Source organism: Ochlerotatus camptorhynchus, unplaced genomic scaffold (genome assembly GCF_037179485.1).
Source record: "Ochlerotatus camptorhynchus isolate MF236.1 unplaced genomic scaffold, CSIRO-AGI_Acam_v1.1 ptg000140l, whole genome shotgun sequence".
NCBI lineage: Eukaryota > Metazoa > Arthropoda > Insecta > Diptera > Culicidae > Ochlerotatus > Ochlerotatus camptorhynchus.
Genome location: NW_027040630.1, coordinates 2,013,375 through 2,038,508, shown reverse-complemented (window position 1 = coordinate 2,038,508; position 25,134 = coordinate 2,013,375). Strand labels below are relative to the sequence as shown.

The 25,134-nt window shown below is 41.6% G+C and overlaps 1 protein-coding gene across 4 annotated transcripts in view; it reads left to right on the top strand.

Annotated features, from left to right (window-relative positions):
* Positions 1 to 25,134, top strand: part of Pde9 (phosphodiesterase 9) — a 398,535-nt gene that overhangs the window by 12,811 nt on the left and 360,590 nt on the right. For all 4 annotated transcript variants that reach the window (XM_065221202.1, XM_065221203.1, XM_065221201.1 and 1 more), the window contains exon 2: positions 10,856 to 11,863. The gene's annotated coding sequence lies outside the window, so the exon portion shown is untranslated. The remainder of the gene's footprint in view (positions 1 to 10,855; positions 11,864 to 25,134) is intronic.

Here is a 25,134-nt window from a genome sequence, read left to right as displayed (position 1 = left end):
TCGCCGAATAAAATCGCAGCTATGGATCGGAAACCAACTAGTGTCCGCTAACTGACAGTTTCAGTGGTTTGCTGTCGGTACTGACACAAGTTATTCCGATCTTCATCTATTCGCAAGGTCTGGAGTAGGCTGGTCTGTTTTCAGACTGTTTTGACAATGTTTTATGAATTTGAGGACCACGCTCACTTCACTCTTCTCCACCAGATGCTCAGTCGTTGATGGTACCCGTTTCGCCGGACGTGCTGGTCATTCTAAAGAACTAAATTTTACTGAAATCGACCTCCCTTCGGTCGTTAGCATCGCTTGAATTTTTCCTCCAACTTCGTTTATCCTTCGAGATATCCTTTTGATAAATTTGGTCCTTAAAATTCAATTTGTAAACAGAGGAGATTTTATGATACACTTTTAAAAGCCTAAAAGACAACATTATATGCCTTTTGCTCTCATTTAAAACCTAATGGTTTTATGATTGCTTGTATACTGATAGAACATGTTTATAGAGTATTTTATCAAGACATTAATAAAAAAAATTGCTAATGAAGTTTATGATTGATTTATAGAACAATTTTAAGGTGGGATTGAGAACTACTTTAAATTTAATTTTAAAACAAGACAGTTTTTGACTTCTCGCCAGACTGTAAAAGGTTTTTAAAACAGCGAAAAGGTGAACTAGAATTATTCTAGAACACGGCCTTTTGAGCTTTCAAAAACTATTTGTGCGCAGTACCCAACATTCCATTCGTAATAACAATCGTATCTCGACGCTCGATGTTTTCTTATCATTGAGAATACATTAAGATCAGTGCAGGTTTTTCAATAATGATCTGCTTGATTTTCCCGATTGTTTAAATAGGTATCAACAAAAAGCTACGATATTTAATTACTGCAATAGCTGACTTTTCACAGCAAGCACTAACATTAACTCTAATTTGTGAAACTTGTTCATGGGACAAAACCCTTCGATTTCAATTGTCTTAGTTACTTTTGGTATGGGAAACTGTGGAACGTGCCTAGTTTGCAGTGATCGGTTTTGATTGATTTAAGCCACCAATGAAAATTCGACTTTTAACCATTTTCAACTGTTCCTGGGCTACCTTTGATTTCAACTAAACAACCACGGTCACAGACTAACACCATTATTAGTTTCCCAACGATCGATCAAACCGGCCAAAGAGAATATCACTGTTTTTGAAGTGGTTACTTGTCAGCCGTCAACGTTTCCTGCTTTCCTTGCACACGCAGTGGTAAATTATTTGCTGATAAAGGTGCGATTAGCGCTGGCTCGTATTTGTACACTGGTACTTCTGGTTGGCAAAAACCAACTACTCCTTCCTGGAAAACAATTGTACTGCGAGAACATTATTCAGTTGAAGGTCATGTACGAATTGGAACCATCGCTGGTGAAGGAAATGTGGATTCTAGGTTCATTCACGTGTCAATCCCTCAGGGGAGCTGTTTGGCGCTCTCGTTGAATTTGTCGTCATTGTTGTGCGTCGTCCTGCGGTTACGGTTGCTCCTTGACAGGGTTGGAGTACACACAGTTCAAAGGAATGTGGCTCCCGTTGAATGTGATACTATCCCGCTGGGTTGGTTTTTAAATGGACCGTTGCATGTATAGGTGATTGTGTTTGGACAGAGTGTGTGCAATGCTTTTTTGTTTGATTATTACGACTGGGCTGGGCGTAGGTATGTTTCTTTGCTTTAAAGAAATTGGTAGTACATATTTGGATTGTTTGTTAATGTCTCTGATGTGAAATATGTTAAATATCTTCGGAATCGATTTTCCAGTTCCGGAAACGGTGTGCTTGGAAAAACCACAAAGTTGAGAGCAGACGTAGAGTTCTGGTTGGGGCAATGATTTTGTCTGGATATTCTGCTCAGCTGATATCTATCGTAGATTGTAAATTAAATTTCAGAATGATTGTTGATAACGCTCTTTCCTAGCGCAGTATCATGTTATTGTATTTGTGATAACCATACATAATGGTGGATGATGATAGCGTTCATCGATGAACGAACATTATTTTACGATTCTCATATTTACAAAATCCAACAAATTTCATCCGCATAGAATTAATAATTTGGGTTCGTGTCTATCGAAAAAGCAATTTGCATTCAACCAACTCCCGGTGCCATCCAAATTTCACGCTTCCCAACTTCCGTTCGGGAACAACAATTAATCATTTCTCGTTCCACGCTGTTCAGACCGCGTCGCATTTGGCAACCATATCTCGTCTTCTATACGTCGGCTGCGTCACCGAAGGCAAACAAGAAATACAAATCACGTCGAAAACCTACGTAGCTGCACTCCATCGAAACCATCAATTATAGAAACATCACTCAGGGTTGCTAATATACTAGCTTTTGCTGGATTCTGCGGATGTTTGTTTTTGACGTGATCAGCCAGACAGGTAACGCTTATTTTTTATTTTATTTTTAATAAATCGATTAAAGACGAACAAGTGTCCAGCTTTGAATGTATATGAAAACAGTCAAATCGTGAATTTGCGACTCAATCTAGTTTACCCATTTTTGGGTAGTTTCAGTTTTGACCGATCTGGGTGGATTCTACCCAAATTTGGGAAGTTTTGAAGTAGCGTGTACTATAACCGTCTATAACAGTGACAGCTCGTTCGTGTGGTGGATTTGAAAATGCGTGAATTTCTAATGCGTGTTGCAAAATGCATCGCACGCATTTTTTTTTTTTCAAAACAGTGTAACCAAATAATTTTTTAAAATTTTCCCTTGATTACAAAAGTCTGTAAATATCTGTGAAAAATCAAAAAAGTCTGTAAATGTCTCTTTCAAATTCCGTTATAATTGCTTATCTTTTGACAGATACGCGTATTTCGTCTACTACTTGCAGACTTCATCAGTGCCAAGTACTCAACATAAGTGGTGTTGAGTACTTGGCACTGATGAAGTCTGCAAGTAGTAGACGAAATACGCGTATCTGTCAAAAGATAAGCAATAATGACGGAATTTAAAGGAAATAAACCAACCCACTCAAAGCTCTTCATAAAGGGATTCCGTTAAGAGGTTCGACAAATTTAAAGTATTGTAAATGTCTGTGAAAAAAAAAATAAAAATCTGTAAATTCACAGTCATGTCTGTAAATCTGGCATCTCTGAACAACAGAAGCTTTTTAACACTTCAAAATAAACCAAAATCGTGGAACATCAACATTTACTAAAATATTTGAACTTTTTTTTTATCGGGATAGTTATGTAATTTGTGCATTGGAAACGATTTTCTGGACGAAAAACAATATTTTCTGCATAAAAAACAATAAAGTTTGTTTGTGAAATTCAATTTTATTACTAAAATTCGATATTCTCTTCACGATAATTTGTGATTCCTTTTCAATGTAAATTTTCTCCAGGAAAGGCAGTGGGGTGAGTGTACTTTGATTGAAATCGGTACTGAAACGTTTCTCCGATCAATTTCGCTAAAAGTCTATCCTATCCGTAAGAACTCAATTAACGTCTGAACTTAACTTCTAACAACCAAAGTATATTAACACGAAATTTGTATTCGTAGAGTAGGTAACGATTCCTAGCGATGAAAATTTTGGTGTAATATTTCGCATATGTAGTTTTTCAAAAAAATACGTGCCAAATTTATATTTTGGTGCTTCAAAGCACCTATTTTTGACGTAGGACTACGTCTGTGCTTTCTATATGGGGGTACACTTTGTGAAAACCGAAAATGGAACATGTAACAATATTATGAAAGATTTTGAACATTAATAACTCAGCTGCCCCTGGACCAATTTCAATAATTTTATCACTAATCGAACAGAAATGTGTCCACGCATCAATAGCAATACTTCCGACTAATAATTTTCAACAAGAAACTATTGGAAAAGTGGTGAAGTCAAGCATTGTCCAATGTACAAATAAAAAGTGATAATTTCATCACTGTTTTCATGAAATAAACGTTCTTCCCAAACCCAGTCGTCATAATCGAGTACCACTTGGTTGCACATCATTCTGCTTTAACCTGAAATGATATAAAACAGCGCTGCTGTCTAGCCTCAACTCAACATCGTCACGCTCATCATTCGCTGCCAGACTGTTGAGCAGTTCAGTCGATTTGAATTCTCTCTAGTTTCGTTCGTTCGTTCGCAAGTCGAATTAGCTCCGCGTTGTATAGTGACGCTCTCGCTGACCCAGCCATGGGTAAGAAATCGCGCGGTAACGCGAGTGCCGGCTTACCGGGAAAACAGACTCTCCCAGGAGACGGCGCGACCACCGAGCCAGCTCAGAAGAAGCAGAAGAAAACCCCATTGCCCGTCCCGACAGGCGTTGCGGACCCGCAGCCGGGGCCTCCCGGAACTAAACGACCCAGACCTGAAGACATCAGCGCCACCGCATCGGCAGCAAAAAAGCTGCTGAGCAACAATCCGTTCTCCGCCCTGCAGAACGGAGCCCAGCCGCAGTCGGACCCTGAGACGGTGCCTAAAAAAGTTAAGTTGCCACCCTTCTATGTGAAGGGCTTCCCTCCCGGGCTATGGGAGCAGCTGGATTTCTACATTAAGCAGGGCCTTCGCTGCACCATTCAACGGTGCACGGAAGGCTACAAACTGATGGTCTCGGCCGAAAATCACTACAACGCAGTCCAGGCCCTCTTGGACAGGATGAAGCTGGAGTACTTCTCCCACGACGTCGAGGCCACCAAGCCGCTGAAAGTGGTGCTGCGCGGGCTCCACGACATGGACACCACCACCTTAATGGACGAGATTAAGGCGAACGGCCTCAAGCCGGTCGAAATCCACAAGATGACCCGCAGCAAGGCCATCAAGTATCGTGACCAGCTCTACTTGGTCCATCTGCAGAAGAACTCCACAACCGTGAAGGATCTCCATACGACACGCACACTGTTCCACATCGTAGTGAAGTGGGAGCGGTATAAGCCAACCCACCGTGGCGTCACTCAGTGCTCGAACTGCCTATTGTTCGGGCACGGCACCAGGAACTGCCGCATGGCCAGCCGCTGCATCAAATGCGGCAAAAACCACAAGATCGACGACTGCGACAGCATCGAGGAAGCTGCTCCCACATGCGCCAACTGCGGTGCTGCCCACAAGGCCACGAGTAAGGCCTGTCCGAAGCGGGCCGAATACGCCGAGATCCGGAAGAAGGCCTCGTCCAACAACCAGCCCGGTCGCAAGAAGGTCCCGGAAAACAACGCGCAGAACTTTCCTCCGTTATCACCGGTCCAACCACGGCCAATTCCAGTGTTGGCGCCGCTCCCGCTCAACCAACAGTTGGCTGCTGCCCAGTCGGCTGCCGCTGCAGTACCCAGTCAAGCCTCCGGCCCATCGACGGATCCCCCTGCTCCGGGATTGGCCGGTACAACCGGTGAAGCTACAGACGATTCTCCGCTGTCAACGGATGAGATCGTCACACTGTTGGCCCAGGCCATCATCATCAAGCGCACCTGCGCAACAAGAACACAACAGCTCCAAGCTATCATCTCCTTCGTCGCTAATTATGGACCGTGAACCCATAAAGATCGCCAACTGGAACGCTCGCTCCGTAGGGGCGAAAAACATTGAGCTTGCAGACTTCCTCCGCAAGCACGACATCGACGTGGGCCTCCTCACCGAAACCCACCTCAAGACCGGTGACAGCTTCTGGCTGCCCGACCACAGCATTGTCCGGCTTGATCGCACCAGCTCCAGGGGGGGCGGTGTCGCGGTCATCATCAAGAAAGGCATCAAGTACTGCACCCTACCCCACTACCGCACTTCCATCATCGAGGCCGTCGGCGTAGAGGTGGAAACATCGACCGGAAACATCCGGTTCATCGCCGCCTACTGTCCCCGGCAATGTACCGTTAGCAATGGTACAGCACAGCAGTTCAAGAACGACCTTGCCATCATAACCCGCACCAATGCCCGCTTCGTAATCGGAGGGGACCTGAACGCCCGGCACGAGGCCTGGCGGAACTACCAGCAGAACCAGAACGGCCGCCTGCTATTCGACCATTCCCAGCATGGTCTCTATTCCGTCTGGTTTCCGGACGAACCAACCTTCACATCACCGACGGGCAACCCATCGACGCTGGACCTGTTCTTGGCAAACACCAGATTAGCCAAGCCGGTTGCCGTCAACGACCTGAGTTCGGACCACCAACCGGTGCTGACCGAGCTGGGCTACAACGTGGCCCCTGCACCGTGCCAGCGGAAGGACTACCATCGAGTCAACTGGGTCCAGTTTCGACGCGTGGTCGACCGCCACATCGACGACAACCCACCGCTCGACACAGTGGAGGACATCGACCGGGCCCTGGAGGGTCTCCATCAAGCCATATCCGTGGCTGACGAAGAGTGCGTTCGACGAGTTCCTGTGAGGGGTAAGTTTCAAGCAATTGATTCCCACACCAAACTCTTGATTCGGCTCAGAAATGTTCGTAGACGCCAGTTTCAGCGGACTGGGGATCTGCAGCGTAAATACGAAATGGTCGATCTGAATCGGCAGATCGCTTCCAGAATGGTCTCAATCCGGAACGAGAGTTTCGGGCGGCTCGTTCAGAACCTGGACGACCGTTCCAGACCATTCTGGAAGGTTGCCAAGGTGCTGAAGTCTCACCCCAAGCCCATTCCACCACTTAGAGTCAATGACGAACGGCTTATCACCAACGAAGAGAAGGCCAATGCGATTGGGGAGCACATTGCCCAGTCGCATTTGCTTGGCTCTAAAATCCCAAGTCCACTCGAGAACCAGGTTGCGCAGTGCGTCCTGACGTTAGATGCCTCCCCTTGTGCCGTCCCTCCAGAAGAACGGATTACAGAGGAACAAATTTGCTCAGCGCTGAAATACAGTAAGAACATGAAGGCTCCCGGGTTTGACGGAATATTCAACCTAGCGTTGAAAAATCTCAGCCCGAGGGTGCACTCGCTGCTAGCTGCCACCTTCAACAGATGCTTGGAGCTGCACTACTTTCCAAGCATCTGGAAGGTGGCAAAAATCATCCCGATCCGCAAACCTGGGAAAGACCCTTCACTACCGTCAAGCTACAGACCGATTAGCCTGCTCTCAGCGCTGAGCAAGCTGTTCGAAAAATTGATCCTCAGCCGACTAAACAAGTTTGTGGAGGAACATGACATTCTTCTTCCGGAACAGTTCGGGTTCCGTAAGGGGCATTCCACCAATCATCAGCTAGTGCGGGTGATGAATAACATCCGGAGTAACAAAGCTGTATCCAAGTCCACAGCCATGGCCTTGTTAGACGTCGAAAAGGCGTTTGACAATGTCTGGCACGACGGACTTATATACAAGCTTTGTAACTCCAACTTTCCACCATACCTTGTGAAAATCACCCGTAACTATCTCCAGCAAAGGTCGTTCAGGGTGTCGTTGAATAGTTCCCTTTCGGGACAATTTCCGATCCCAGCAGGTGTTCCGCAAGGGAGTCTGCTGGGACCACTGCTTTACAGCATCTACACGTCGGACATCCCTCCTCTAGGAGACGGTTGCGTGTTCTTTCTGTTCGCAGATGACACCGCGATAGCCGTCAAGGGTAGGATGCCTCGTGAAATTACGAACAAGCTCCAACGATGCCTTGACACCTTTACTGATTATGCCACCACGTGGAAAATCAAAATCAACGCCTCGAAAACCCAAGCGATCATGTTCCTTCACAGACAATCATTAAAACTTAAACCGTCTCCCTCCTGTACCGTAATAATGGATGGTACAAGGGTCGAGTGGTCCACTGATGTTACTTATCTCGGGATGTTGTTCGATGAGAAGCTCCTGTTCCGCTCGCACATAGAGAAAACCCTAGTTAAGTGCTCCGCCTTGGTTAGGTGTTTGTATCCGCTCATTTGCCGCAGATCCCGCCTCTCAAGGCAAAACAAACTGGCTGTTTACAAACAGATCATAGCCCCCGCGATCTTCTATGCCGCCCCGGTGTGGGAATCGTGCGCTCAGACCCACAGGAACAAAATCCAGGTTGCACAGAATAGAGTGTTGAGGATGATCCTAGATCGTCCATTCGACACAAGAATAGCAGACCTCCATCAAGAGGCAGAAATTCCCAAAGTAGATTCCAAAATTGATGATATGACAACTAAATTTATTCAAAAATGCAATCTTTCTGAACATGCTTTAATAAGCAATTTGTACATAGTAGGTTAAGTGTATATAGTAGAGTAGGTTTTAAGCTGTAAATAGTAGTATTAAGTAGTTTCTCTTCAAATTCTAAAAACAAAACAAACCAATCCCACCAAGGTGGTCGACCGTGTACTAAGTCTAGGACTAATTCTGTAAAACAAATTTTGAATTTTGCCCATACCTAAAGATGAAGAAAGCAATTGAATCACTTAGTAAAAAATTTATATGGTAATCGTCCAAGTTAAACTAAAATAAAGATCATTTAAACTAAAGCCTCAACTCATTTTTGCTTCGGACGGCTTGGTGAACAGGCAGCAGAAGCAAGCTAGTACGAAGGTGGTGGAAGGTTAGGTAGTCCACTCTTCTACCCAACAAGCAACAGACTGGCAAAGGAGGAAAAGGTCTTGGTAAAAGAGGCACCAAGCGGCATCGCAAGGTTGTTCGTGATAACCGCCATCCGTCGTCTGGCTAGCCGTGGTGGTGTAAAACGTATCTCCGGTCTGATCTACGAGAAAACATGAGGTGTGCTGAAGCTTTTCCTGGAAATGTGATCCGTGATGCTGTCACCTACTCTGAACACGCCAAGCGCTCGCCATAGATGTCGTCTACGTTTTGAAGCGACAGACGCACTCTGTACGGTTTCGGAGGTTAAATCATCACCAACTTTAACAACAAAACGGCTCTTTTCAGTACCAACGAGCTTATTACACTTAAGAGTTGGGATAGAACTTATCTGTGCCTGTTTGTCCATATTCAGAACCACACGCCCCCAACGGCCACACAAAATGCTCTCCAGAGATGTAATCTTATAACCAAACTTGGAAGCAGGGGTGCAAGTAATTTTGAGCGATTCTCTTCATAAACTTTCTCTTTGAAAAAAAAAAAATACTACAAATTTGGTACGCCTACAATTTACAAACGGAAAGAGCTAAGATAATAGATGAACGATCAATTAAAAGAACTAAATGCTCTTCACATTTGTTCCGTCTACTAGCGGTCCTACGTCAAGCTTCCGTTCGTGCCCCTAGGCACAGACCCTTCTACTTTTTCTGGAGAAGTTATTCTACAGACTTCACAGAAGCCATAAAAATAGTTTGAAGTAGTTTTTAAGTTTCTTAGATGAATTATGACCGTTCAGGTGATTTTTTGCAAAAGTGCTTGGGTTCAGGACTTTTAACGAGCAAATTGGCAGAATTTTTGTACAGAACCTATTGCGACAAATTGAGCTAGGGTTCAAGGTATTGTTAGAGAAGTTTTGAGAGAACTTCATTGAAGTTCCGCGCAAAATTTAACATGACTTCTTAACAGTTTTTAGGAAACAAAATCTTTTATGGAAGCTACATGCAAGTTCTGAACGATCCATAAGTAAATTTTGGCAGAACTTCAGGGAAGTTCCAAGCGAGCTTTAGAAATGTTTTAAAGGATCTTCAGGACAGTTCCAAGCGAGCTACAGGAAAATTTCGACGAATCTTCAGAAAAGTATAAAGAGACATTCAGGAAAGTTTTCAGGAATCTTCAGAGTAGTGAAGTAATGAAATTGAGTTGTTATCGGAATGCTTAAATAAAACAGCAAAAAAAAGGTTATCTTCCATTAAATTCCACTTAATTGGTATGTGGTAATTTTGGGAACTTTCCTGAAAATCCTCCGGAACTTTTGTGCAGTTCCTGCATAACTTTCCTGAAAATCCTCCGGAACTTTTCTGAAATGCCTCCGGAATTTTTCTGAAGTTTCTCCGGAACTTTCCTGAAGTTCCTCCGGAATTTTCTGAAGTTTCTCCGGAGCTCTCCCGAAATTCCTCCAGAACTTTCCTGAAGTTCCTCCGCAACTTTCTTGAAGTTCCTCCGGAACTTTCTTAAAATTCCTCTGGAACTTTCCTGAAGTTTCTCTGGAACTTTCCTGAAGTTCCTCTGAAAGTTTTCTGAAGTTCCTCTGGAAGTTTCCTGAAGTTCCTCTGGAACTTTCCTGAAGCTCCTCCGGAACTTTCCTGAAGTTCCTCCGGAACGTTCCTGATGTTCCTCCGGAACGTTCCTGAAGTTCCTCTGGAACTTTCCTGAAGTTCCTCCGCAACTTTCTTGAAGTTCCTCCGGAACTTTCATAAAGTTCCTCTGGAACTTTCCTGAAGTTTCTCTGGAACTTTCCTGAAGTTCCTCTGAAAGTTTCCTGAAGTTCCTCCGGAACGTTCCTGAAGTTCCTCTGGAACTTTCCTGAAGTTCCTCTGGAATTTTCCTGAAGTTCCTCCGGAACGTTCCTGAAGTTCCTCTGGAACTTTCCTGAAGTTCCTCTGGAATTTTCCTGAAGATCATTATTTAAATCATTATTTCCAGAAGAGCTAAAATGATTATTTCCTGAAGTACTAAAATTATTACTTTATTTTAAAAATTGTAGCTTAATTCGTTGTAAAATATAATGATTTAATTTTAAGTAGACAGGGATCTATTTGAAAATATTAAAGATATGGTTGTAATGAATCAAGGTCTACCAGGCAGAAGGTCACATTTGTCCCGAGTTTTTGAAGGACTATTGGCAACCCTGTCTAAAAACTGCCACTCACGTGTGAAACCGGCCCCCTTGTTGTGAGCGATGCGTAATCAGTGACGAGCTCACTTTTCTTTTCTCTACCACCCCGAACCCGTTCCCCCTCCCCCCTCACCGTATACTACTATTGGCCATTGAGTGCGATCCATTCTGAATAAAAGTCATTAAAATGAGTCTTCTTTTCCGTTCATTTCAGAACTGTAAGACCCACAACCAACCATATCGGCCGAGGAGCTACGTGCCATCAGAAGCGGGCATCAGCACCAGAGTGTGAAAAGCGAAAATTTTCCTACCGCAAAAGCTCATCTCAACCACCCAATCAACCACCCACCAACCTACATAGGAGCAAACCCCCCCGCCCACTTGAGCCTCGTCGTTCGTATCTGTACATGTTCCGTATGTTGTAAGTGTTTGTCGTTTGCTTGCCAGTGTTTGTTAGTGTGTATCTAGGAGAATAAGGAACCGTGGAAGAAGAATAAAAAGACGAAGAAGAAGAAAAAGAAGAAGAAGATATAGCATACATAAAAATACAACAAGAAAGGTGGTCGATTCATGTCGGATAGCTTGACTCGTTCGGCGAAAAAAGCCAGTGGCAGTGAGTGAGTGGTTTGACCAAATTACAGGGGAACCTATAACGAGACTCCGGAGCTCGCATTGGATTTTGTGTTTTGGTGTGAAGAAGACTCCACCAAAAGAAGCGTCCGATAGTTCGACTATCATTGAAGAAGCCAAAGAAGAAGTAGAGGCGAATAAAGTTGATTCATAACAATTTTCGTCGATATTGAGATTTGCTAGAGAGGACAGTGGCAAGGAGGAGGAGAAGGAGGAGCAGTTACTCTAGTGCTCGTTAGAGGGATTCTGGGGAACGGGAAACGAAGATTGTTTGATCCGGTGAACGGACGGGGACAGTGAAGAAGATAATAACAGTGAGCGATTGTGAGGATAACGAAGAAAGGAAAAAAAATGTTTATTTATGGTTGGCGAAAAGCTTCTGCCCGCGTAGGAGAAAGGAAGTGATAAAGGAGAAGTAAGAAGAAGAAGAAGTGCGCAGTGAAGTAAGGAAGAGAAACAGCAGCAGTTTGGTTGTTTGTGAGTGTGTGTGTGTGGGTATGTGCACTGGTGCCACCATCATTACAGACTATATTATAGAAAATTATAGCTAGAGGAGTGTCATTTGCGGTGCTGGAAAAGGAAACAAAAGAAGGTAAGATTCACCCGCTTTTCTTTGGAAAAGTTTTCAATGGGGGTTTGCAAAGTTGCTCCATCCAGAGCGCTTCAAATTGCTTGGCACGAGGCTCTCGGTTGCGGTGACAAAAGGGAACGTTGTTGGTTAACCGTGAGGTGCTCGACGAGTGGCTGGTTTTGGCAGGTTGTGTCCGATTTCGATGACGGTTCAATATCCTTTTGAAAGGTGGTTGTGTTTTATTTTCCGTTGAATTGGTACGTTTCGGTTCGGGAAAGTAATTAATTAGTTTTATTTGGAAAAAAGATCAGTTGAACAATGCATCTGATCGTAGGAATATCAGATTGACATGGACTTTAATATAATGAAAGGATGCTTAAACAATAATGAATAGCGAGTGAAAAAGATATAGATTTAACAATCCCGTTACCGATATTTTTACGGTGATACCAATGCAACTGCGCGTTACCGTTGATGACCGGAAGCAGGCTAACCAAATTGTTGCGTACGAGCTTTTTTCATTGGAATACCAAGTTTACATACCCAGTAGTGAGGTAGAAATAGAAGGAGTGGTTACCGAAGCAAGTCTTTAAAAACCGTTTTCTCCCAAAGGTGAAGATATTGGACTGCCTTCAAATGCAGTCGGTAACCATTGTAGGCTCCAAAAAATCTTATTCCTTGTCAAACTCGTTTCGTTTAGCCTTTTCGGGTTCAGCGTTACCTCACTACGTAGCTATTGGCAAGGTTATGGCATTGGTAATGAACTGCTCGAAATGTAAACAACTTGGTCAAACATCGGACTACGGCTCGAACAAACCACGCTGCGAGCATCAAGACAGTCCTTGCAGTGCTCCTCCAAAATGCGTGTACTGCAAGGAGAGCCTGCATACCCTGACTGACTGCCCGAAGTATAAACAGCAGGGACACAACATTAAGCGGTCTCTGCAAGCTCGCTCCAAGAGAACAATAGCAGAACTCTTGAAAAATACCGCTTCACCTCCTCAGATCACTCCAAAAAGTGTCACACAAAATCAGCTGAATAATCAGCAAGAACATCATTGGCGTAGTTAATTGAGATGATTTCTGTATGGAGGAACACTTTGTGAAAACCGAAAATGGAACATGTAACAAAATTATGAAAGAGTTTGAACGTTAATAACTCCGCTGCTCCTGGACCAATTTCAATAATTGTATCACCAATCGATCAGAAATATTTCTACGCATCTGTTTAACTTAAGACGTTATTATTTTTCAAAATGTCACTATTGAAAACTGCACGCATGTGCAACTGTTGCTATGATAGATAAAATTATCACTGATTGCCTGTTAAAAGGGATTTCCCTAACACAGATTTCAAAGTTGAATTCCATCCGGTCTCACCAAACTGTGTTTATTCAATCAGCTAGTAGGCAAGGCTGGCCTCAACCGCTGATCGGATTCACTTCCAATCACCGTGTGTGGTGGTGTCCGGTCGTCGGCATCAGCAGCAGTGTTTTCGGCACGTGGTATTGAATATTGTTTTCCAGTACACAACGAAAGGCTGCCTGCAAGCAGCGAGCTGCGGCCCACTTGAGCATCCATAGACGAAGGAAGAAGCCACACCGTTATTGATTGAAATCAGTAGCTCTTCGTGAGTCTCTGTGGGCCATCTCTGTCAAACGCGTCATACTAAAGAGTATAAACAGAGAGATCCCCGCTCAAATTCCTATTCCTACACAAAACACAAACTCCTTCTGCAGTTTACAAATAAGATTTATTATATAAGTCCTACGTCACCATTGCGTACAACCCCACAGGGCTGTCCCTTGTAGTTTTTTATTCACCGTTATTTGTCAAGCAGTTTCGAGGTTACTTTTTATTTTTATTGATTTTTATGAATGTCTACTTTTCTAAATGTTCAAGACTTGAAGAAACAATGTTGAGAATTTATATTATATCGGCATTTAATCGTAAGCATATTGAAATCTCTGTTGGCCTCACTTGGCAAAGAGTTAAGGGAATTTCCTTTAACTTCAGGGAACTTTGTAAAACTACAATGACTTCGAAGAAGTTCAGGGAGCATTGTGGTAATTAACAAAACTAGGAACTTAATAGAGCTGCAGAAAAATTCGTAGAAACTTAGGGTGCTTTGGAAAAGTTTATATAATATGTATGGATCTTCATATAATTTCAGGATACTTTTTCTCATGAGCTTGGAATAGTTCAGGGCATTACGTACAAGTTCAAGAAGTTCCATACGTGGAACTTCGCTGAAAATCAACGAGAAACGTAGAAGTGCAGAAATTTCGTAGCATTTTGAGAAGCTGGATAAAACTTCAGGGAATTTTGTAGAAGATCTTAAAAAAATATTTCAGCCAACTTCTAAGATCTTCAGGGATCCTCGCTTCAGCTTAAGGAACTTCGTTGCAGTTTGTCAGAGATCTTACTTCAAAAAAGCTCAATGAACTTCTAGGAAGTTTTGGGAACTTCGTTAAATTTCAAGGAACTTTCCAGGTGTTTAAGAATATTTGTAGATGATGGGGGTCTTTTCAGAAGTAATTAAGAGAAATGGAAAAAAAAATAGGGGAAATGGCTCTTATTTTGGCCTGTGGATCTAAGATTGGGCCCATCGCTAAAAATCTGCTAACTAACAATTTTATCTAGATGAACACGTCATTGGGACCGGTACTAATGGATATTTTAGGACGCTATTGAAAATTTAGTCGATTGCTGAATTTATGTATGGGCCCAAGTTAGGGGCATTTAGGCCGACGTTACATCCATTTCCCCTATAAAAATTTGGCATAAATTCAGGGAACTTTGTAGAAGTTGAGAATATTTTGTAAAGCTTAAGGGAGTTTTGAAGATGTTGAGGGAACATTGCATAGGCTACAGGATATTCTTTCAGACATCTTTCCTGAACAGATAGACGAAGATAGTAGTAAAGTTCTTTTGATATTTTTTCAAGACTTCTGGTCTGTTAATACAAATGAAGTCTGAAAATACAAATGAAGTCTGTCATATATTCTTTCAAGACTGCAGGTTGATTAGAAAGTATTCAAAAGTACTCCAGCTAAAAGAAACTTATAGCCGGCGCCGGTGGTGTAGTGGTAAGCGTGCCTGCTTTCTAACACCCCGATGGGTCTGGGTTCAATCCCAGCCGAGGTCGGTGGGATTTTTCTGAGGCATAAAAATCTCTGGTCACGTCTTCCTTCGGAAGGGAAGTAAAGCCGTTGGTCCCGGCCCATGTGTGTTGAATGGTGAATGGGTGCGATATCCTACGCAGGTGTGGAAGCTGCCTTCCTGCACATTCGGTTGCCGTCAATGGATGGCAATCTATGTCCGTCGGTGATTGGCACTAAATTGCGGAACAGAGACCGACGTTAAATAAAGGAAAGAAAAAGAAACTTATGAAATCTTGAATGGTGAATCTAGATTTCAAGGACATGTTAGTACATTTTCTATAGGGAAGACTGGTGATGTAGAAATTTTTTCAAGAATTAGCACGATATAGTGTGTATGGTTTAAAACATTGAACATTGATAATATAAAAAAATAAAAATAACTAAAAAGCTCATATCCGTATAAAGGACGAGTAAATAATAAACTGGCACCTAGTGGGTTCAACCAAAACTAACCCAATTTCAAATAAAAAAAAAAAACCCAATAAGCTTAGATAAGAAATTCATATAGTATCTAACTTCAAACAGGGGCACAAGCATACAAGCTACTAGTTCATTCCTTTCGATTGGAATTAAAGTTAAATTTGGGACTTCACTCTAGATTTTATATCAAACTCCGAGATCTCGAGAGTTAGTTAGCCCAAAGTATAGAAAAAAATTCTAGATAAATGCTTTATAATTTTCTTTTTTCAACAAAAATTAGAAGCTGGAAAGCAGACAGGTTTGGGATCTCAAAACTTTTATTATTTAAACTTTCAAAATTTTAAGGATAGTTCATGGACATATATTTTGATTTTTTTCCTATGTCGTAAATGTATTTATTATGTGCACATTGCGATTATTGAAAGCCAGAAATTTTAAAATTATAAATTAAAAGTCCTAGAATTAAGTGTTGGTACCTTTGTCTGAGATTTGATTGATGATTAAATATGGATCATCTTATTGAAATCCAGTTACAACATTCTATCTAACCCTTAGAATTGCATCTATCATGAGAATTTTATTTAGTTTGAGATCCTTGAAATCCTTATGATATCCGAACAATGTGTTATTTCATTACAAAAAGCTTGAACAAACGATCATTGCTTGTTCAAAATCAGTATGCTTATGAGGCTCCTCGGAACGTTGTTATGAAATTAATACTATGAAATGTAATATTCACCATTAAAATAATAGTTAGCTTCGCCATGATATGTCGTATTATTGGATGAAGTGGAAATAAATCCATCAGGAAACTAAAATAACAAATCGCTTTGACGCTTTTTGATTGAATGGCTGTTCCACAGTTTCTATCTGTAGTTTAACAAAACAAAACAAAAATGCGAACAGCACTTTTCAGTGCTCAACCCGTAAAATGTCTACCTTGTTCAACTCTTATTCCTCTTCGATCCTTGTTTGGACCCTACCCGAGGTAATACTTCTTGGATATCGATTTGGAAAATTCCTCTTCGATCCTTCAGATTCTTATAGTAATCTGCTTGGAAGTCGATTTTGATAAAAATTTACTGCCGCCATGGCACCTAAGCGCAATAGAAAAGGGCAAACTCTTGATCCCCCTTCTGATGAAATTAATTTGAGCAATCAATTTGATTTGCTCACGGATGATGAGAATGATCCATCATCCAAGAAAAATTCAAGTTAACTTTCCCCTATTGTGATAACTATTTCCGATTTCATTTCCATGCTCTTCGCATGGAACTTTTGAACTTCGTGAAAGTTAAGTTTTCACTACAAATTGGACATCGGGGTGAATGCCGTGTATTGGCTGAAACCTTCGACGGATTTAAATGTCTTCTCAAGTATCTTGCTGAGAAGCAGCACAAATTTTGTACTTACGACTCCAAAACTGAACGTGTGTTAAAGGTTGTCATGAAAGGGTTGCCCAGTGGTGAATCCCTGGATCAGATTAAAGATGAATTGTCTTAATTACTTGGAGTTGTGCCACTCCAAGTAATCAAAATGAAAATGAAATCTCGTCCTGGCGATTCGCGCAACGGGATTTCTAATGATTTTTATTTAGTTCACTTCAAGTCTAGTTAACTAAACCACCTTAAGGCCTTAGAAAAAGCTAGAATTGGAGAATTAAAAAGGAAGTTGGCAAAAGATACAGACGATAGGGCTATCTCACAATGTGTAGCTAGCCCGGACGATCCAGCTTAAATACGCGTGCCTTAAGCGCCACTCCACAAGGGAGACCACACGTCCAAGGTTAATTTGTCCGGATGAGACTCTCCTAAGGGCGGATCATGCCAGACAGCTTCCAACTAAACGACCAAATGGGAATTCCCTATTATCCCCATGAATTCAAACTCAAGAAAGTCACTCAGAGAAACGGTAGAGCTCACGCATACCCTAAAACTCTACGAGAGAGAACTTCTCATCATCGGCCAGTGCCGTCACCTGCCGCTAGACGTCTCCCTAATCTGGTTGTGGAATGTACTTCCCACCATTCAAACTCAACAAGAGGACGTGCAACGAAACTAACACGAACGCGGAGTGATGTCAAACACATTCAAATAATTAAAGCTAGGGACATTTGGAACGGGAAAACAACATTTATTTATAACATGAACGACGATATAATGAGTGCTATTACTTACTATTTATTTACATTTGTACAAAATTCGTTTTATTTCTGTTTCTATGTGTTTGTTCTTATTCGCTCTCCTACTGTGTGCGGTTTCTCTCTCTCCCTAACATACTCTTATTCTCGTTTTGTCTCTCATGGGCTCATGTGCTCGGTGTTATGTGTTGTTGGGTGTCGTCACAAATCGGTAGCTCAGGCATGTGCTCCTGGTGACAATGATTTGCAGCTTCAAATTACGCGCTCATGCTTTTAGTGGAATCGACGAGACACGAGTTTCGGCAGGTCGTCACGAAACTCGACTCAAATTACATCAGCCTTAGGACTGGCAAATAACTACTCCGTGGTGCCCTCACCGGACGCCACAATCCACAAAAAAGACAAAAGCTTGGTTGACTCACCAGATGATGGCTTGTAGTAGTGGGTTTCTGCCAACGGTCACAGTCGATGACCGGTCGGCGGGTTCGACGCACTCGGTGTCGCGTTCGATGACCGCGTAGAAAGCGTCACCCCTTTGATGTCGGTGGCAAATGGCGGTTCGGCGTTACTATGCTGTGCCGGCTTTGATGACGAGCCGGCGTGTGGATCCTGTCCACGTGGAGGTCCCTCGAGCCTCCTCGGACCGATGTGATTACGGATCTGTCCGCTTCCGGCCGGTTGACAATTGCCGGGAAATTCCGTCCGACGGGGAGAAGTATCGCGCTATTCTAACTGACACGAACAAACGCGCACACTTCCAAATTGGTGGAAAATCACGGACGAAATGATCGAGCCTGTGAATCCTCAGATTAAGGAAATGTAAGACTCGGACGGACCGGAAGTCCATTTTTTCCTGAAACCCATCGTGTACTTTCGTGAGTCCAAAGAGACGAAAGATAGCTTGGCCGATAGAAGTGCCGTTGTCCCTTTCCTACCTTATCCATAAATTAAATGGAACCGTCTTTGGAAAGATTTCAGCAAAAAAATGCTTGTGTATTCAAACTGCCTACTCTAAGGAATTTAATTCAAATAATTTAAACCTATTATATTATATACAAAATTCCTGATCTTTACAACCTCACCCAGTGCCGTAAGTGCCAGGGATGGAGTCACGAACTAAAAACTGCTACATGCCAGCTAAATGCATGAATTGTGGTGATTCCTCTCACGCAAAGGACGACTGTCCTGTGAAGGAAGATCCTAAGAAATTTAAATGTTCAAATTGTGGTGAAAACCACAAATCCAATTTTTGGGAATGTAACACTCGCAAAGCGATCCTAAAATATCGTTCTAAGCGACAGGTAGGAAACGCTCCACGTTTCCAACCAGTTACAAATTTCTCTGCTGTTAACAACGGTCAGCGAGGGATAAATTCTGCATTCGTACCCGTAGGTACAAATATCACCCCTGCTGGAATTTTTACAGAAATCATTAATTGACATGATTTCTGATATGCTTAAATCTAACTCCATGTTTGATGCTATTCAAACTGGAGTAAAATTTGCAAATAATATTGTCATGACTCTGAAATTCAGTAATGGATTTTAAAGCATTAAATATTATAAATTGGAATGCTCGATCCCTTAAAGATTATGAAGATGAGCTATTTACCTTTTTGAGAGTTCATAAAGGACGCAAATTACTTGATTTATAGATATGATCGTCTTTATGGACCCTGTGGTGCCGTTGCCATCATTGTTCATAGACGAATCAAACATAAAATTCTTTCTTCATTTGAAAAAAAAAAGTTTTTGAAACTTTGGGAGTCTCTATGAAACAAAATTTGGACAACTTACGTTTAAAGCTGCCTATTTGCCATTCCAATGCGTAGGCCAGTGAAAAAAATTTCTCAAGGGTGACCTCCAGAAACTTACCCGTCATAGGTCTAAATTCTTCATTATTGGTGATTTTAATGCAAAACACCGCTCATGGAATAATGCTCAAAGCAATTCCAATGGTAATATTCTGTTTGATGATTGTTCTGCAGGTTATTACACTATTCAATATCCAAACAGCCCAAAATGATTTTCTTCAGCAAGAAATCCCTCAACTATTGATTTGGTCTTAACTGATACTTGTCAACTTTCTTGCCAATTGGTTACCCAGTAAATTTTGAAATATTCCAAGAAATATTTTCTAATCCCAACAGCTCTACTTTCAATTACTATAGAGCTGATTGGGAGCAATATCGAACATTTATGGAATATAACTTCGATCCAAACATTCCTTTGCAAACCAAAGATGAAATTAATTATGCTCTTGAATCTCTTACTACTTCTATAGTTGAAGCAAGAGCTGCCTCAGTACCAAAATGCGAGGTTAAATTCGATTCAATTATAATAGACGACGATCTTCAGCTCTTGATCCGTCTTAAAAATGTCCGTAGGAGACAATATAAAAGAACACGCGATCCTGCCATGAAAGTTATCTGGCGGGATTTGCAAAAACAAATTAAAAAGCGATTCTCTGCCCTGAGGAACAAAACTTTTGAAAATAGTGTTTCTTAATTAGAACCGAGTTCCAAACGCTTTTGGAAGCTCACAAATTTTTTGAAAAAAACCTCAAAAGCCTATTTCAGCGCATAAAGAAGGTGGTAAAATTTTGATCACAAATTTGGAAAAAAAGCTCAGAAACTTGCTAAGCAATTCGAGAGTTCCCATAATTTCAGTTTGGGTCTTACTAGTCCTATTGAGAATCAGGTTGTTCGGGATTTTCTGAATATTTTCTTTCGGGAAAATATTTTTGATGATTCCTGGGGGACTGATTTGGGCGAAGTAAGGTCTATAACTAAAAAGTTTCAAAATAGGAAAGCTGCAGGTGATGATGGAATTTTCTATATCCTCATCAAAAAACTCCCAGAGAGTACCTCGTCTTGGTAAAATTATTTAACAGATGTTTCCATTTGGCAAACTTTCCTGATAAATGGAAAAATGCAAAAGTTGTTCCAATTTTGAAGCCGGATAAAAATCCAGCGGAAGCTTCTAGCTACCGTCCAATAAGTTTGCTTTCTTCAATAAGTAAACTTTTTGAAAAGATAATTTTAAATAGAATGATGCTTCACATCAATACGAACTCAATTTTTGCAGATGAGCAGTTTGGATTTCGCCATGGGCATTCAACTACTCATCAACTCTTAAGAGTTACCAATTTAATTCGTTCAAACAAATCTGAAGGCCACTCAACCGGAGTTGCTCTTCTAGACATAGAAAAAGCATTCGACAGTTTTTGGCATGAAGGTTTGATTGCTAAATTGAAAAAGTTTAATTTTCCACTTTATATTATGAAATTAGTTCAAAATTATTTAACTGACAGAACTCTGCAGGTAAATTATCAAAATTCCAAATCTAATCGACTACCTGTTAGAGCAGGAGTTCCTCAGGGTAGCATTCTTGGGCCTATATTGTATAACATTTTCACTTCGGACCTCCCTGATTTGCCTCAGGGTTGCCACAAATCTTTGTTCGCTGATGACACAGGCATTTCCGCTAAAGGAAGAAGTCTTCGTGTTATTTGCAGCAGACTGCAGAAAAGTTTAGATATTTTCTCTTCTTATTTACAAAAATGGAAGATTTCTCCCAACGCTTCCAAAACTCAACTTATAATATTTCCACATAAGCCTAGAGCTTCCTTTTTGAAACCTAGTAGTAAATAGTCATATAGTCACTATGATGGGAGTTCCAATTTCCTCGTCAAACCAAGTAAAATATCTTGGATTAGGATCTTTGGATGAAAGGATTCAGAATAAAGTTCTGAAGATGATTTTGAAGTTGCCTCCCTGGTACAGTACTACCGAGGTACATAGAATTTCAAATGTTGTGACTTTAGAACAAATGTCCCACAAAATAATTCATAATTTCAGGCAAAAATCGGTGCAATCCTCAATTGCAATGATTAATTCCCTTTATACTTAGATAAGATTTAGTTTTAGTTTTTAGTTTTAAGATTTAAATTGTTTTACTAACATGCAGGTATAGACAACCTGTTTAAAATACTGAATTTTTAAGGCAGGAACAATGTAAAAACACTTAGACATATATCATTACATTTAAGGCTGGTCAGTTACTGTATAGTAACTGGAGCACCTAGGTTAAAATGAAATGTAATTTATTTTGAATTTGGTGATTGCGTTTATTCTGATGATTTACTAAATAAATAAAAATACCCTTTTATAGAGATCTTAACAGGTGTCCCCTCTTAAGTGATCTGACAAGTGTAAAATACGAGATTTTTTACTTAGAGGGCCGTACGTTAGTGTGTTAAGAAGATCAAGATAGAGAAAAAAAAAATTTAAAAACTTTCTTTGTTACGTGAGAAAACAAAAAAGTTGAAGTTTTTGAGCTCATCATTTGAAAGCTGGTTGTGAGACCACCAAGCACGAATTATTTACTCAAAATATCGATTTACGCAACTTTTGAGTGTTCTCCACTGATACCTTGTACCTCGATTCGCAGAACAAATTTTTCGGTGAAATAGAAAATTCGAATTTTAGTGCGATGAACAAATCAAACCTTACAGCGACTTTAGTTTCTATATTTTCAATTCGCTTCCTTCTGCTCCCCTCGCTCATTTGTCAAGTTGGCTGTCACCGTCGTCGTTGGTAGGTTGCTTCCCTACCACGGATTGAGACCCACCTTTCTTCCTTTTTGCGTACCTTCCCAGAAGCGCTGATGGGATGACCACAAAAACCGTGTCCGTCGGTCGGGTCCGGGTGTGAACCTCTCGCTTTCAATTCAAGCAAATTTCCGGTAATTTGTCACGTTGGTGGGTTGCCACCCGTGCTGCTATTCGCTTTTTTCCTGGCTTGTTAGCAACAAGACACCAGCAGCAGGATTTGTTTGCTTCTTGTTGGGTTTAATAGAGTTTTTTTTTTTCTAAAAAGAAGAATTGATTTTCTGGCGAAAACAAAATTGTGCTTACGAAATTTGAACCCATGACTGGGCAACCAGTTTTTCCAAAAGCTCGAAATCCACTTACAGGAAAAGTTTCCCTTCTGCAAAGCTCAGACCGTAGGTATTCACTTCTTCCATCATAGTGGAACATGACTTTCCAATTTATTCCAACTTTCCGAGCACAATCCACCGCTGATCATCGGAATAATAAAACTGCATATCCTGTCATGCGAAGCATTTTCTCCTGCCATATTAAATTATTCCTGTCCATCCATCCCAGCGCCGAGTTTCTTGTAGTTTTCCATTCTGGCGACTGTCCCTTCTCCCCCACCAGCACACCGAGTGTCAGCAAATCGCATTTATCAAGTCGCTCCTCCAGCCATCAGGAACGTGTATTTATAGCTTAGTTACAGTTCACTGCTTGGTGTTATTCATTTTTGCCGAGTGCCAAGACGACGTCGACTGTTGGTGGGGGGGGGAGCCATTTCCCGGCCGAAGCTAGCCAGTCAGTCTTGTGCCTAGCTGCCTACTCTACCAGTTGAGGAAATGCAAATTATGCACATTTCCTTTTTCCCATCACATGCCTCACTACTTGGTAAGGCCGCTAGAAGCTGGGGCAAACGAGCTAGGGGAGTGAACAGACCGAACCCGAATGGAAAGTGTTCATATGAAAAGAATTAGATGTCGCGGGAAGTTTTTTTTGGCTTATTTCGAAACAGTTGAAAAGATTGTGTTTCGATAGTCGTACTTCAATACTGACCATTTGACCACAAACGTTTGGTTGCTTGGCACATTATCAAAGAGCTTTAAGAGTGATGTGGCTGGTGGCAAGGTGAGCGAACGTTCAATGAAAATTAACGCTTAAAAAACAATAATTTATGGTGAAAAGAACCGTTTTGTCGTGATGGTTGAGTAATGCTGAGCTATTAGGGTGTTCAACACAGATGAGGCTGGCGAGCTGTATGTTGTTTGGAACAAGGTTGGCGAGCTTGGCATAGATTGCCCACAGCGAGTCACGAAGAGCTACTGAATCCGATTAGTAGCGGTGCGGCTTCTTCCTCCTTATTCGGTTAAAGGGACGCACAAGTGAGCTGCAGCTCGCTGCTTGCGGCCAGCTTTCCCTGTGTACTGGAGAACAATGTTCAACTGGTTTGTTGTTTGGAACGAGAGTGACGAGCTTGGCATAGATGGCCCACTGGGACTCACGAAGAGCTACTGAATCCAATCAGTAGCGGTGCGGCTTCTTCCTCCTTCTTCGGTGAATGGACGCTCATGTGGGTTGCAGCTCGCTGCTGGCGCACAGCCTTTCGTTATGTACTGGAGAACAATGTTCAAAGCCACGCGAGACTGGATGGAATTCGATTTTTATATCTCTGTTAGGGAAAACCCTTTTTGCATGAAATCGGTGATAATTTTGATCACCAATGCAACAGCTGAAAATTTGTTTAATTGAAAATTGATAAGATGTTCATTTCAGCAGACTCGTAGAAAAATTTCCAATCGATTGGTTTGTTAAGAATTAAAATCCATCCGCTATTGTCAGAGTTATAAGTGGTCAAAACCTGACCACTTTTCGTAACGCTGTCGATTTTGGATTTTTGAAATTGTACCCCCAATATGTTGCCCAAAGACGTAATCCTACGTCACAAACTTCAAAATTACTCTGACGGCGTTCGGATGAACTCACGGACTTTCTTTGGAATTCCCGCCATCATCTGCCGCGCGCTGGGCCTCAGCGGTCATTTTTTTTTTCCAACATCTAGTCATCTGTGCAGCGTCCTGAGTCGTCTTTCCAGTTTTCTTTAACTTCCGCTTGATAACTGCCCAATAATTTTCGATCGGGTGTAAGTAGCCATAGGCACGTTATTTCGCCTTTTTGGCTGTTTATTTGAAATAGGGGAAATGGCTCTAATGTTGGCCCATTGCTAAAAATTTGCTATTTATCAATTTTATCTAGATGAACGCGTCATTGAGACGGTACGAATGGATATTTTTGGTCGTTATTGAAAATGTAGTCGATTGCTGAATTTATGTTTGGGCCCAAATTAGGGGCATTCCGGCCGACATTACATCCATTTCCCCTATATGAAAAATCTTTATGTTTAAAAAAAATCTGCAATCTGTATCAAAATATTGAGAAAAATCTGTACATGAGGCATCACTGGCAGAGTGTCGACTACCTGGAAAAACCTGGATAATCAGGGATTGCCAGGGAATTTCATTCAAAGTCAGGGAAATATTTCTTTATAACAGAAACATATTAATAAGTATGGCTGACTTCGCTAGTTTCAAACAACTTAATTCCCAAGTAACCAACAAGCCCACTAATTCGCCTTTTTGCATGTAAGGCTGATGCACTGCTAACATAGGGCATGCTAAGCTTTATATTAGCACGCTATTATTGGTCACTTGGGTTACTCGTTGTAGTTTGAGGATGGTTTTCAATTTCATTTGCTCAATCCAGCTGTGTCTAACAAAAATCAATCCCTTGAGCCCATTTGGAGCGCTTTTGAGTAAATGCAAGCATGATTAAGAGTTAAGCTGGGCTTAGACAAAGCAAGTCATTGATCAACTCAGTTGAGCCAATTGACTTGAAAAGTTGAGCCTGGTTCAACTTTTTTTAAATTTAAGTCAGTTAAATGGCATAGTTTACAGGTTCAAATCAGTTGAATTCAACTG